This window comes from Chlorocebus sabaeus, chromosome 25 (genome assembly GCF_047675955.1).
Source record: "Chlorocebus sabaeus isolate Y175 chromosome 25, mChlSab1.0.hap1, whole genome shotgun sequence".
Classification (NCBI taxonomy): domain Eukaryota; kingdom Metazoa; phylum Chordata; class Mammalia; order Primates; family Cercopithecidae; genus Chlorocebus; species Chlorocebus sabaeus.
Genome location: NC_132928.1, coordinates 57,824,415 through 57,840,217, shown reverse-complemented (window position 1 = coordinate 57,840,217; position 15,803 = coordinate 57,824,415). Strand labels below are relative to the sequence as shown.

Sequence of the window (15,803 nt, the reverse complement as noted above, 5' to 3'; positions counted from 1 at the left end):
ATCATTCATTAATTTGCCTTTTAAAATACAGACTTATTTAAAATCTAGTGGGTTTTCTTAATTGCACAGAGACATTCTTGTAGTTCATAAGAAGTTATCTTCTCTGCAAATGAAATTATTTTTAAATTTAAATTTATTTATGTCTTGCTTTTCTGCAAAGGAATTGAGGTGGCTTCTTACAAACTGTATTCATTTATTCATTCATTCTTTTCTATAACTATTTATAGAATTATTGGACATTTAAAATAAAACAATAAAGTAAAACAGAAGTGAAGAGGCAGGGCTGGGTGTGGTAGCTTATGCCTGTAACCCCAGTACTCTGGGAGGCTGAGGCAGGCAGATCGCTTGAGCCCAGGAGTTCCAGACAAGCCTGGGCAACATGGTGAAACCTCATCTCTACAAAAAAATACAAGAATTAGCCAGGTATAGTGGTGCATGCCTGTACTCCCAGTACTTGAGAGGCTGGGACTGGAGGATCTCTTGAGACTGGGAGGTTGAGGCTGCAGTGAGCAGTGATCATACCACTGCACTCCAGCCTGGGTGACAGAGCGAGACCCTGTCTCAAAAAAAAAAAAAAAAAAAAAAAAGAATGAGAAAAGAACTGAAGAGGCAGGACCAAGAGAAAAAAAGTAAGACAAAACCAAGACATGGAGAATGAAAAATCCCCAAACCTAAATATTGACCTAATAATAGGATTAAACACATGTAAATGCCCCATTAGGGGAAAAAGTGAAATATGATCACTTAGACAGTTTTGTTATCTTCAAGGATTAAGAAACATTTTTATTCATACACATTCCTTTAGAGGTGAGTAAAAAACAATTTCTCATATTTTATAACAGCAAATACAGTAGTTTCCTTTCTCTGCGATCTCACTTCTCATCAGGGTTTAACTGGGTGGGCTTAGCAGGGTTTAGCTTGGATCTTGAGTCTGGATCCCTTTCCTACATTTTCAGATCCATGTTGAGATTTCAATGTAAATACTCATACTTTTACTAATGGATTCAGCATCTTCCCCAGAGAGGCCATTTCCTCTGTGTATTCTCTTAATCAACAAACCTTGGAGCTTTCATATTTTCTTCATCTTTCCTTTCCCCACATCTACTATATTTTGTGTGTTCTACTTGAGTGGTGCCTTTGCTCTCTGTTGGCGCCCTTCCATTTCTGTTGCTGTTGTCCCAGCTCAGAGCTTTCCTCTTGCCTGATTTATCCTAATAACTTATTTAATAGCATCAGTTCTTCCAGCATCAACCCCCACCTTAGTCATTCTACATACTCTTGCTAGAATTCTCGCAAACTCTAATCACTCCCTTTCCCTACACAATACAATCCTAACTTCTTGGAATAACTTTAAAAGCTTTTAATGATCTGGCCACCAACTACTTCCCAGCATAATTTTCCATTTCCTTTATACATCATAGGTAGCCGTTCTCTGAAACAGTCCTTGTACTTTCTCTCCTTTGTGTCATCACTCATACCTTTCCCTCCATCTAGAATGCTTTTGCTCCTTCTATTCTTCCTGTTTCAGTTGAATCCATCAAATCTGTACTGAGTGTTTGCTACATGCCTAAGAATTGTGCCAACTACTGTGGTTCCAAAGATGAGGATAATTATTTTTTCCCTCAAAGATCTCATAGACTTACATAGAAGAATTGGTAAGTTGAAGTTGACATATTACTTCCTCTATAAAGTTTTTCTAATTTTCAAGTTTAAATTAATTTTTCTTTTGTCCATATGCTTTTTTTTTTTTTATAACCCTTACTCATACTTTTCAAATAGAATGTATGGATGTTTTAAATATAAATTATTTCATATGCCCCATTTTATTATAAGCTTCTATAGCATCATGTTATCTGGGTCCTTAGGTCTTTAGGCATGCCACATTATAACTGTCACATAGTAGGTATTCTACATGGTCAGCGTGCTGAGATGGCCCATAGATCATGAGAGGTAGTTATCACTGTCAAAGCAGTCACACTCAGTTGTACTTTTAGGTTCTTGTTTTAAAAGCTGCTTTTAGGTCTTATTTTAAAAGTTTAGGTGCACATAAGGTTCCAACAAAGGCTAAATGTTTTTAAACTTTTAAGTGACGTGTGTAACCACACATGGAGTTCAGCCTTTGAAGTCAGCAGGAACTCCACACAGCATGTAGAGAAGAGCCTGGAACACTTAGGACAGGGATAGGAGTGTGGCCTTTAGGGCAGGGCTCCCTAAAGGATAAAGGAGCTGAAGGTCAGCCTTTGAACTGATTTGAAGAAAATTTGTGTCTATGTTAGAGGTGATTGCTTTTGAAATTTGATATAATTCTGGCTAATCCATTGTGAAAACGGCTACTGGTTAAGTAGTTGAGGAATACTCTGCTTCTTGTCCCTCCGTGATTGCTTTATTTCACTAAAAAATTGTATTTTAATATGACTGTTCATGCTTGAAACCTCATATATTTGGGATATGAAGTCACATCTGCAATAGTCTCCTGTAGGCTGCATCACTGGTTTATCTAGTCCGTGATTCTTCTGCTAATAGCCAAGTGGCATGCCATGGGGAGACGCGGGACACATTGTTTTTCTTTCAGATATTAACTCTATGCTAAGGTTGGAGGCACCCAAACTAGTTTTTGTATATTTATAGTATTGCCACTCATAAATTTTTCCATACCTCCTTTGGATCTACTTTTATTTAAATATAATCTCTTTGTGGAATAATATTTATTATTCATCGTATTTATTATCCACTTTGGACATTTTTAATAGGTTCCAAACTCACATGAACTGAGTGTCAAAAACATCCCCATCATCCAATTATTTGGCATTTGTGGGTTTTACTTCAGTGGTACCTTTGGTCATGTATCACATATATAGGTTCTGTATTTACCATAACCTACCATATTTTACCCATCAAAGATGTCACAAACTTAAGATGCAGCATTATTTTATATACAGCTAAGAAAGAAAAAGAAAATCATTGTTAATTAAACTAAGATACTTTCTTATCACTTAACATTTTTGTTTTATAGTTAGTGGAAAAGCTCTTGGGTTGTAGAAAGATTTGTATCATATGCCACTCTTATGGGTATATACACTGTAAGATATAAATGAAATAAATTGGTAAACTGCTTCACATTGAGTCCAACTCTTTATGAATCTTCCTTCAGCTCACAATTGTTATCTGTGTTTTTCTACCCATTGTCATCCCCCATGCTACTAAGAATATTGGTGGTGAAGCATTTCTCAAAAGGATGCTTCTTGCTTGAGTGAGTGTTATTTTCTAAGAGACAGGATCTCTTGGGGTAATCAGTTTGGGAATTCTTTGGTCAAGCCCTGGGTCCTACCCTCCCTGATAAGGGTGACAAGAGGTGTCCCGCACACAGCTCCTGGCATGCCAGGCATTCATCTTCTCTGTGGTCTGCTCAGGCCAAGAGGCAGAAACTGAACTGCCCTCAAATACTTGGTACCCAGCCAAGTGATTTTTCCTGTTTTCAACCTTGACACTGCAATCTGCGCATTGCGTGAATAAGTGGAAATTTTTGAGCAAGAAATAGCTTCATGCCAGTTCTATTTGAAATGTTCAAACCACCTATTTAATGGCATCTTCACAGCCATGCATAATTGAGTTGGAGATGTCACAGCTTAGACAATTTTTCAGGCAGGAAGAAAGGAGAATTGACTGTCTTCTAAGTTAGTACCTTCTGGCAACTCTGGCTTGTGCTATCCAGCAGGGATGAACCTCTCTATTGAAAAACTTAATTTTTGGTGTACCCTTGTACATTCATTGAGCAGTTGTGGTGTGAGAAGGAACAAAAGATGCTTCTGGTGTCCTTTGTACAATTTCTTTTTTTCTTTTTTCTTTTTTCTTTTTTCCATTCTTTTTTTTTTTTTTTTTGAGATGGAGTATTACGCTGTCACCCAGGCTGGAGTGCAGTGGTACAATCTCGGCTCACTGCAACCTCTGCCTCCTGGGTTCAAGCAATTCTCCTGCCTCATCCTCTGCAGTAGCTGGGATTACAGGCATGCGCCACCACGCCCGGCTGATTTTGTATTTTTAGTAGAGACAGGGTTTCTCCATGTTGGTCAGGCTGGTCTCGAACTCCTGACCTCAGGTGATCCACCTGCCTCAGTCTCCCAAAGTGCTGGGATTATAGGCATGAGCCACTGCGCCTGGCCTGTACAATTTCTTAAACTACAATTGCAGAGCTAATTGTTCCTGCATGTGCTTTTATAAGGCTGTGTATCTAAACATCATGTGTTTGGTTTTTTTGGAGAAACCCATTTTATGAATGCTTTTGGATACAAATAATTGCTTTCCACTCTGAATTAAGGTATGTGAAAACACCTGGCACAGAGCCCAAGTGCTGTTTCCTTTGCCCTCCCCATCTAGTGCTGCCCTCCCCATGCCTGAGGAGCTGTGGGCTACTTGCTTACAGCTCAGCCACATAGGATCTTAGCAGAGTTCAGATTTCCCCGAGATCTCCACTGTGTGATTTTCAGTCTTGCTTGAGTGTGTCTCTCCAAAAGCATTTCCTCATAAGGAAAGAAGGTAGTTATATCTGTCAGTTACGATTAGCTGTAGAATTGTGCTGTTTTACCCTAGAATTCCTCTTCTCTAGTTATACTAATCAGGTTTTTCCTGTGCTAATGTCCATATAGAAACTTAAGCTCTTGACCTGAATTTTTCTGGCTGTTCATTTCTCCTTTTTCCACTTACTTAATTACAAATAGATTCATGTCATGAAGGGTAATCATTAGTTCTCACTGACAGATGATGCTGAGTTATTGCTGCTAAAATATTTCACTGCCCTGCCTTATTGTTATTGTTTGAAAATGTGAAGTAATGCTTATAGGCAATCATGCTACCTCAGGACAGAAATTGAATCCTGACCAATGACTTTGAGTTTAATTTAACCTTCATCTAGTTAAAAGTGGAGACTGATAACTTTTACATGAACTCAAGATAATTTTCAGATTAGGGAAGTTCTGACGATTCCTATAATTTTAATTACAGTAGCTCATATCTGACCCTCAGTTTTCTTCTCTAATCATTTGGGTTGTAAAGCTATAGTTAGGCTCATTAGACGGAGTGCAGAAGTGCAGATATAGTGTCTAGGAAGACATAAATGTCCACTGAAGAACTAGCCATGGCAAGAACTCTCCTTGCTCAGGGAAGAACTAGTCTTAACTAGGTCTGATGGCTTGCTTCAGGACCTATTTAAACACTAGCATGTCTGCTATTACATTTTCCATTATTCTGAAAAAATGATTAAATAACAATATCTGTTTGACACGAATTACCTTTTATATTCCTTACTGATTTAAAGTAAAATTGGGGTAACATATAATTTTTATAGACCCTTACTCTGTTCTCATTAAGAAGGGCATTACTGAGGATAAATTTTAGGTGAGACCAATTACAAACTAACGCGGTTATACAGTCATTGTGATCTAGCTGAAGACCAGGAGTCTTTTACTCAGTTAAAAGCCTCTGCAGCCTGGGTGAGACTCATCTCAGAGCGAGACTCCATCTCAAAAAAAGAAAAACCTCTGAAGTCTCTCATGCACTATTCTGTGTTCTGCAAAAGTTGGCCCTAATTCCCTGAAATAAAAAGTGAGGAACTGATCTTCAGTAAGAGCCTTTCGAATGCTTATTATATGCCTATCACTTTGCAAATTAGATTACGCATCAAAAGGAGGTTTAGAGTGGTTCTCGAGCTCACAATTATATACTTCTGGGGAAAGATAAGACATGAAACAATAAGAAAACAGCATAAGGCTAGAAAAATAAAATGCTAAACTGTACACAGTCAGGAACACAAACTGCCTGTATTTGTAATGTGAAGTCCAAAGGGAAATAATCTGTGTTGAAAGGTAGTACCCAGGAAGAGTTTTTGAAAGAAGTATCATTTGAGATGGGCCCCAGAGCACGACAGAAGTTGAGAAGACAGAGAAAAAGGTGGAAGGTGTGTCTGGAGAAAGAATAGTATTAATAAACACTTGAAGACAAATTCTGGAGTTTTCAGGGAATAACTTGGGCAGAGGGTTGACTAAAGAGGCTAAAGAGGCAAGATGTGCTGAAGAGGCAAGATTCCAAAAGATCTCAAATGGTAAAAATCAAAAGTTTGCAATGGACGTTGTCAGAAGAATTGGGCTAGAGAGGGAGGTCAGGAAGGGATCAGTACATGTTGTCGAGAGACAAGTGACATGATGTGCAATTATGTGTGTGCTCACCACTCTGTACTCAATGCCCAGAGCCCCAGGATACAGAGGGTGTTATTTTGGCAACTCACATTCCACCGGGAGCGTTGCTGTCAGGGACCTGATTTTTCAAAACACTAAACAACTCTTTATAAAGTTCCCAACAAAACAAAGTATAGTCTTCTCTCAGTTTACATGATAGTTGCATTTCCAGAAAATTCAATGCATTGCCTAAATCTCTGGTGTTTCTGGATAAAACAGGATTAGGCTCCAGCCCAGATAATTTCACCTACATGAATGTGCAGCAAAAGACTGAAAAATCATGCAGGATGTGGGATCATTGTTCAGTGCATAGGATTCTCCCAAGAACTGTGGGATGTTTAACATTCCTGGTCCTATGAACACCATGAAACATCCTCACAAATTTTTTAATTGGTCACCTTCCCTCTAGTAACTATTGCCTTATTTCTATATTAGTGACCATGTAAGTTACATACCCTAATTTGCCTTTTTTGGTTAAAATTTTAGTTGTTGCTTTATTTTTGTTTTTACTTGCTAAATAGAATATTTAAAATGTATTTTCTCTGGAAAGTTAGATTATGTGGGTTTAAGAGGTAGTAAATTATTTCTTTATTGGTGACTATATAAGTTACATATCCTAATTTCTCTTTTTCTATTAAAATTTTAGTTGTCGTCTTGTTTTTATTTGCTAAATAGAATATTCAAAATGTATTTTCTCTAGAAAGATAGATTCAGTGGGTTAAGAGGAAGTAAATTTTTTTTTTTTCAATTTAGCCAACAATTGCTAAGCCCCTACTGACTGCCGGGCTCCACGCAGACAAGCTATGGCCATTGAGCTCACATAGCTGGCTGATAACCCATCAGGAAAGGAATGTGATAAAGTGTATAGGGAGAATTTGAGAGATGACAAAGCATTGTAGAGGGTTGAGGGAAGATCAGGGAAAATGACAGAGATCATCACATTTGAGTTAGAGCTTAAAGAATAATTTAACAGGATTTAAGAGTGTACTTCTTTATAACAGAAAGTTGAATTTGAAGTGACTCTCAAATCCTATTAATTATATAGGCTTTGCAATGAATTACCAAATGCCTAGTATATTTTGAGATGAAGAAGCTTCTTTGTTATCTCCCACCCCAAAATAGTTTTTCCTTTTTTTTCTTTCTGTAGTTCTCTATCATTTGTTTTTTCATATTTAGATCTGGCCTTTATGAGGATAGACTTTATGAGGATAGAAAAAGTATGCCATATACTTTACTGGATCTCCTGTAGTGCTAGGCATATTGGACTTTAGATATTGTCAAAATAATGTATGTAGGAATGAATAAGCTATTCTTAGGTGCAAATTGTTTGTTTATTCTTTTTCTATTAGCATTTCCTAGGAAAGTGAAGTCAAGATATTAGTAATGAGGACACCAAGAGCATGCTCCTGCTAGTCTGTCAGCATGCTGGCCAGACCCCAGTTGTGCTCTGTCTCAGTCCACAGAATCACATGGTTTTTCTCCTAGTCCCTATCTGTAGGTAAGAGAAAATATGGAAAGTTGATGTCTGCCCTGGAAGTTATAGAAATTTCCACTCAGAAGGTCCTTCTTTCTGAAGAACTGTTTTTTTTTTTTTTTTTTTAAATTCAGGTCCAATTTGGACAAGATATTCTTTTGCTTTTTCGAGTTAGTTGAAGAGCAAGATAACAGGTGTACTTTTCAAGGGTTCAGATCAAACTTGATAAAATTTGTAAAACCGGGTTATGAATTATAAAGTATTACAGAAATTATTATTATTTTGTTGTTATTAAGACAGAAGGAGGAGCAGAATCATCCCATAATTACTCTTGGGGTCTGAGTCTTGTGTTTGATTAGCTTTAACTCACATTTTATTATTGTAGTTATCAGATGGATTCGGATATTTGGAAGATATAAAAGTGTCTATTCTTTAAGAAGTCAAGTTGAATCATATAAGATGAAGAGATCTTGAAAGGAGCTTCACTAGCTGTGAAGTTATCCAATCTCTGTAAGTAGCACATTTCTCATCAGAAAAATGATCTGTATTTCCCAGGGTGTTGAAGAGTTCCCTTAGTGGGTTTGAAGGGTACAGCATGGTGCCTGGCCTGTAGTAGGTGGTCCATAAATGTTAGCTATAAAATATTACTATTATTTAAAACGTTATTTAAAACCCTGAATTCAGCAGACATTTATTGAACACCTACTGTGTGTAAGGCACTGTTTTAAGAGCTAGAAGAAAAGCCATACAAAAATTAGCCGGGCGCGGTGGCGGTGCCTGTAGTCCCAGCTACTCGGGAGGCTGAGGCAGGAGAATGGCGTGAACCCGGGAGGCGGAGCTTGCAGTGAGCTGAGATCCGGCCACTGCACTCCAGCCTGGGCGACAGAGCGAGACTCCGCCTCAAAAAAAAAAAAAAAAAAAAAAAAAGAAAAGCCATAAAGCAAACACAGACTCCTGTGCTTGAGGAACTCACGTTTTAACTGGGGAGATGGGTAAGCAATACTCAAAGTAAACACGTAAATTATGTGGCAGATTACAAGATTATTAGGGCCACGGACCGAAGGAAAGGCAAAGCAGGGTAAGGGGGATCAGGCATGTCCAGGAAGAGGAGGTGAGATTTAAGCAAGGACTTGAGGGAGGTGACAGCATTAATCGTGTTTCATCTCCTTAGTCAAGAGTTGACGTTTCAAATGGCAAGATAAATGACTGTGAAAATGCCTGATGTTCTTAACTATTAGACTTAAAACATATGAAAAACTGTGCACTTTTTCTTTTCTCATTCTCTGCAAAGTAAGAAAATACTGTCCCTTTCTTTTTCCCCTCAGTGACAATAAAATAAGTATCCCTGATGATATTATCAAATCTTTTTTAGAAGCTGTTTTCTTTGCTTCCTAATGGATTAACTCTAATCCAAACCAGAAGCACCTTTTGAGTCTTTTCTGATATGACATTATTATAGTGAGTGGTTTCTATTTTTCTTGTAAGTGTCACTCGAACACAGGAAAGGAATGTGAGAAGGCCTCTTGCCACAGCTGAAGTATGTATTAGAGTACAGTATTTAGTAAATGGTAGACAGTTATTTCCTTGAAACTCATTTGAACATTTATTGTAATGTGAACTAAGTTTTTTCAATTCCTAATTAGAGATGGTAGTTTTTCTGTATTTTAAAATTGGATATCACATCCATGTACATATATACAAACACACATAAATTTCTCAGATATTAAAATGGGATGTCACTAATATGCATATATATATGCATCTATATATACATATGTGGATATGTGTAGATATACACATATGCATAGTTTAGTTGATTAGGTTAAGTATCTCTTAATTTCTTAATTAATTCAAAGAATTAGGGAAAACAGCATTTTTAACAGTTAAATATTCCTTGAAATTAATTAATTATGGCATTGGTTCAAGTTAAAATAATTCAGTGTTTTGGTAGTGGTAGTATCTGTGATAGTTCTTAGGCTTAGATGTTGCAGTGAGAAAGTATCCAGTGGTAGAGTTTATGAAATTGGATTTTTATACACGTATTTGAGACTAGTATGCTTTTATCATCAAAATATAATATTCATATAGTTCATTACATGGCAAATGCACATGGAGGGTTAGCGAGCCTGGATTAGTGTAGCCTTGCTACTCTTGTACTTATTCAACCACTTAAAAAAATAATGTCAACTTTTATTTTAGATTCAGGGGGCACATATGCAAGTTTGTTACATGGGTAGATTGCATGATGCTGAGGTTTGGAGTTTGAATGACCCTGTCACCCAGGTAGTGAGCATAGTACCCATAGTATCCAGTAGGTCATTTTTCAGCCCTTCTCCCTTCCTTTACTCCCCCATCTAGTAGCCCCCAGTGGCTATTGTCATCTTTATGTTCATGAGTACCCAATGTTTAGCTCCCACTTATAAGAGGTAACATGCAGTATTTGGTTTGCTGTTCCTGTGTTAATTCACTTAGGATAATGGCCTCCAGCTCTATCCATGTTGCTGCAAAGGACATGATTTTGTTTCTTTTTTATGGCTGCATAGTATTCCATGGTGTATAGCTATCATATTTTCTTTATCCAATTTACTGTTGATGGGCACCTAGGTTGATTCCATGTCTTTGTTATTGTGAATAGTGCTGCGATGAACATATGAGTTCATGTGTCCTTTTGGTAGAGCAATTTATTTTCCTTTGGGTATATGCCCAGTAATGGGATTGCTGGGCCAAATGGTAGTTCTGTTTTAAGTTCTTTGAGAAATATCCAAACTGCTTTCCACAGTGGCTGAACTAATTTACATTCCCACCAGCAGTGTGTAAGCCTTCTCTTTCCTCTGCAGCCTTGCCAGCATCTTACTCAGCCACTTCTAGAGTTCATTATTACTTTGTCTGAATGTTTGTACCAAAGTTACTTAAAAAGCCAGTATTATTTCATTGAAATCGTTGTGCTGTTGTACCTTTTTTTTCTTAGTTGTCTTTTTAAGATGAGTTGGAATATAGTATGTAAAAATGACACGTAAGTTAGGTTTGGCATCTGAAGGAGTAAACCAAATATTTACTGGCAATAGAGTGTGCCATAGTGTTTGAGAGCATTGGAATGAGCCTGAATACCTTGGTTCAAATCTTGCCTTGCCACTTACAACCTTGGGGAAGTTAATTAGCCTTCTAGAATTTACTTTCCTTATCTGTGAAATTATAAAAATAGTAGTACCTACCTTACTGCATTGTGTTAAGAATTAAATGAGTTATTGGTAAAGCACTTAGTACAGTGTTTATTAAGTAGATATAAATAAATACCCCAGCAAGTCTAAGAAAAGAGTTATCTCTTTTTTCTTTTTTGTTTTGAGATGGAGTCTTGCTCTGTCACCAGGCTGGAGTGCAGTGGTGTGATCTGGGCTCATTGCAACCTCCGCCTCCTGGGTTCAAGTGATTCTCGTGCCTCAGCCTCCCAAGTAGCTGGGACTACAGGCGCCGGCCACCGTGCCCAGCTAATTTTTGTATTTTTAGTAGAGATGGGGTTTCACCATGTTGACCAGGATGGTCTTGATCTCTTGACCTCATGATCTGCCCCCCTCGGCCTCCCAAAGTGCTGGGATTACAGGCGTGAGCCACTGCGCCCCGCCAAAAAGAGTTATCTTTTAAGGATACATACTTACATATTTATTGATGAAATGATGGGATGTCTTAGATTTGTTTGAAAGTAATCTGGTCAGAGGGTGGGGCATGAAGTGGTCAGAGAGTAGATGGATCAAGATGGCCCATGGGCTGATGACCATTGAACTGGAATATAGGATTTATTATACTACTAGGCCTCCTTTATGTAAGCTTGTAATTTTCCAAATAAAAAGTCAAAACGAAATAAAGGACAGTTCACTTCTTCCAATGTTCTTTCCTTTATTTTTCTTTTCTTTTTCTCCCCTAAATCTGGCCTATCATTCCTGTCTTTTGGGTTATAGTTCAAATGATACCTGTTGTGAAGCCTCCTTGATAACCCCAGCCACATCTCATCTCTTCTCTTCTGACTCATGCAGCCCCCTGGACTCTTCTTGAGCACTTGTACATGTGGCTTTGTATTTATTCCTGAGCATCTTTTCCTTCTTCCAGGCTAACCTCCAAGTGGATTAGGATCATCTTAGGGACTTTCAGGGCAGACACCTTGCACACAGTAGGTTCCCATCAAACCTTTGTTGAACAAATGACATCTGTTCACTATAATCTAGAAAGAGCAAAAACAATGATTTTGTGTGTCACAGTTATTACTAAAGTACCATGTTTTGGGATGAAAAGTTGTTACTCAAATTTTTTAGTGGCACTTTGAAATAGGAATACCTGTGACTTTATATTAAAATGTTTTTGCTGTTTGGGGGCATATTTAAAAATTCTTTTCAAGGACTTCATTTAGAAAGTTAATGTTGTTCCAGGCTATTAGCAAAGTTACAAACATGTCCTTCTAATTCTGGCATGTTGAGAATCTGAACATGTGAAATACTTGTGTTCTATTTTATGGTTATGGAAAGTAATATTTTTTCATCTGTGGGCCCACATTATTTTTTCTATTTACTCACTTAAATGATGCAGAGAAGAGCCTAGTGTGAAACTGGAAAAAGTTAACATTGAAAACCTAAATCACAGAACTTTGTTTTGCTTTAGGATACTTCCTGAAACCATGGGAATAAATTATAATTTTAGCCATTCTCCCTTCCCTCATAACATAGGTAAGCTTTTCTTTAGGCGTGTTCTTAAAACACCTGTAAAACACCTGTTGGTAAGTTAAAGAATATTTTAAACCCAAGGATTTTATGTCTGTTAAACATATTCTTAAATGAAATAATTTTATAAAGCAAAGACTATTTTAGAGCAAAGAATTCTCCTTAACCTCTCATTTAGATGTTTTGCAAGTTTACTTGTTTATAAGTTGAACTTATCTAAGGTGAGTACTTCATTCATTTTAGTCTCTTCTCCACAATAAATCATTTTTGTTGAACTTCAACGAAAGTCAAGTAGTGAAATTGGGCTACCTTGAGTTTCACTTTGACCTCCTTTCTATTTCCATCCTCAATGGAGGTGCTAATTATAAGTGGAATAGTTTAAAACTGATACTAAGAGCAAAAAGTACCAAAGAATATAGGTAATCTATAAACTAAGTAATCAAATTCCTCGAAACATCAAGAATGGGGTTATATTGCCTGAAGGCATTATTGCCATGACTTTCTCACTTGCAATGGAGAGTTAAAAAAAAAATCTCTGCTTTTAATTTTTCTCCACTTGCTGCTCTGTTACCAACCCAGTGGCATGTTCTCATTAACCCAATTCCTTGACCTTTGGCTATTACACTGAAGAATTCAAATTCACAAGATGTGAATTGCCTCATTCATATCTGCAAGGTTTGGATCATGGTTAGGACTTACGCCGGTGTCTGATTATGAGCAGGCTGCTAGTGAGAGTGGGTGTTCCTTTGTGAAGATCTGTACTTGCTCAGCTGTATTGCTTCGTTGACTCATTTAGAGTTTCTGTAGTACTTAGGACAATGATTCTCAGCACTGTCGTTGTGGCCTATCATGCTGTCTTTGGCTGACAAATGTGATTTTGAGATAATTTAAAAGTAAAGTAAAATTTTTATTTAAAACCATAACACATGAAATTATTAAGAAAAATGAAAGAGTAGGTATTAAAGATAAGACTTCCAACTCCCCAAAAGGAAAATTACTAACAGCTTGTTGAAGCTTTAATGAAATTATTTTTAACATGGATTGAAAAAAAAACATGTGAGATCATTTCTCCCTGTAGATCATAATTCCTGGGGAATAGGAACCTTGTTTCCTATTCTGTTGTATCTCTCCATGGCAGTTAATAAGGTACTTTGTACAAATTGAATAATCAGAAAAAATTCCTTTTGTTTTTTTTTTAGAAATTTGGAAAAACTCAGATCTGTTGGGAAATTGGCTTTTTGGAAATTTATTCATAAAAGATTATTGTAACTGAAGCTTACCTCTCTCAGATACCAAGCATGTTTCTGTAGAAGGTTCTGCTGGACTACCTCTGTTTCCCTCATGAACTGGAGAGATTTGTGTTAAGTGACAGAGAGAAAGCAAGCCCTAATCTATTCCCTTCTTTTTCTGCATGGGTGTGAACTCAGATTGTTTGATTTATTACCCAGGGGAAAGCCAGGTGGCCACAACTTTATTTTCTTTTATATCATATTTTTACATGAAAGGGCATACCATTAGTACTCTTAAGGAATAAGCATATCGTTTTAATTCCTAGTGGTACTTGGTTACTGTTGGGACCTTCATCAAGCAGATTCCAACTACTTCAATGAATGTATTTCTGACTTTTCCGGCTCAAGCTTTCTTTTTTTTTTGAATATATAAAACAAAACTATATGAAAAAATGGAAATAACCAGGGGGAATGAATGATCCATCTGATTAGATCCTTTGTCATTGTGGGAAATTATTACATTATTCCAACCTATAGAAATTTCCTGAAATCCCCACATGGAGTCCCCTGTCTTTTCTGTCAGAGTGTATATAGTTATGGAAGTGCACTTAATTTTATGGAACATCCTCATGATTCAATCTGCTGCTCCCAAATCAAAACTAATATGTTTTGGCTTATGTACTAGTTTGAATCATTTATATTATTCTGCCCATACTCAGTAAAACTAACATATATTCAGGGTCTGCCATATGAAAGGTGCTGTTTTAGTTGTTCAAAGAAGCAAGGGCTGGAAGTAGTTAGAATGTTCTTCCTTTGCTATTGTTTTCAAATATCAAATCATCACAAGTTTGAGTGAAAAATAATTTAATGTATTTAGTAGCTATGTTTTAAAAGTCTAGGGTTCTTTTTGTTATTGCTCAGAGAGAAGAATTAAAAATTACATGATGTACTTTGATTAGTGCTGTCCACTGAAAATCTACACCACTTTAGATTATTTTGAATATTTGAAAGCATGAAAGTGTTTGCAGTTGAATGTTTCCAAGTAGTTGTCTTAATATTTTATCACTTAGGAGTCAGTTACAGATAATGGAAATAGTTCTAATTTAAGAAAAAAATAGAATAATAAAAACGAAAGCATTTAGCATAAGGAATTAGGTGCTTACTAACCTAATCACTGGACTCTAGACTGGGCCTCCAAGAATAGCTTCCAGAAACGCACAGTAGACTGAGTGCCAGGGGCATTGCTTCCATTGTTACTCCTAGGAAACTGGGAACTGAAAAAGTCTGTATGCCAACTGCTGGTTTCAAATCACACCACAACCAGGAGTCACGAAGCAACTGTTGTCTTCTGGAATATTCTATTTTAGCTGTGATTCAGGGATCAGACTGCTACCAGCATTGTTAGCTTCAGAGCTGTCTGCTGCCTGTTAGATCTGCACTAGCAAGACAACACCTTGGGTGCTTCTTCTTTTGCAGTTAACTCTGAATTCAGATTTTATGTAAGTGCCTCTCATGGTGAAACCCAAACTGGAATTCAGGTCTTATGGAAGTGCATCTTAATGGTGAAACCTAAATTGTGTTGAGAATGCTAGTTACGAGCAAGTCTGGGAAATGAGGTTTTTAGTTTTCTGGCATCTGCAGCATAAGAAGGCGAATATGGAGACTGGAACAGAAGTTGAGCTGGCCAATGTGCTGTATCAGCCACAGATGCTTTTCTGTTATTTCCTGTGATGGCCAGAAAACAAACTTAGACTCTGGTTGATTGAGTAAGGAAACAATTTTCAGATGTAAACCTTATATATTACAGTCTCCAAGTAGATTTTTAAAATATATTTTTTTGTTTGCATTATCTGAGAATCCAGAAGAGCATCCAGTAATCAGTAATTGCATAGTCAGATGTGCCAGTTGGAATGACTCAAGTATCTGTATGTGTTTGTCGCTTGAATCCTATATTTCTTCTGTTTAGAACTTAGCCATCTTTTGAAATTAAGCTTTTTCTTACTGGTGATTATGTTAGTGCATTTAATTGGGATTATTTTTTGGCACAGCGAACATTAATTAGAGCAAATGGAGCATAAGCAACGTTAGTTGAATAAATAATGAATTTAAGGAGTCTATAAAGGTTAAATAGCATACTCTGGAATGTTCTATCAAGTAATTTTTCCTT

The 15,803-nt window shown here is 37.0% G+C and overlaps 1 protein-coding gene across 7 annotated transcripts in view; it reads left to right on the top strand.

Moving 5' to 3' along the window:
* DNM3 (dynamin 3) overlaps nt 1–15,803 on the top strand; it is a 568,793-nt gene that overhangs the window by 22,183 nt on the left and 530,807 nt on the right. The gene's annotated exons all lie outside the window — the stretch shown is intronic.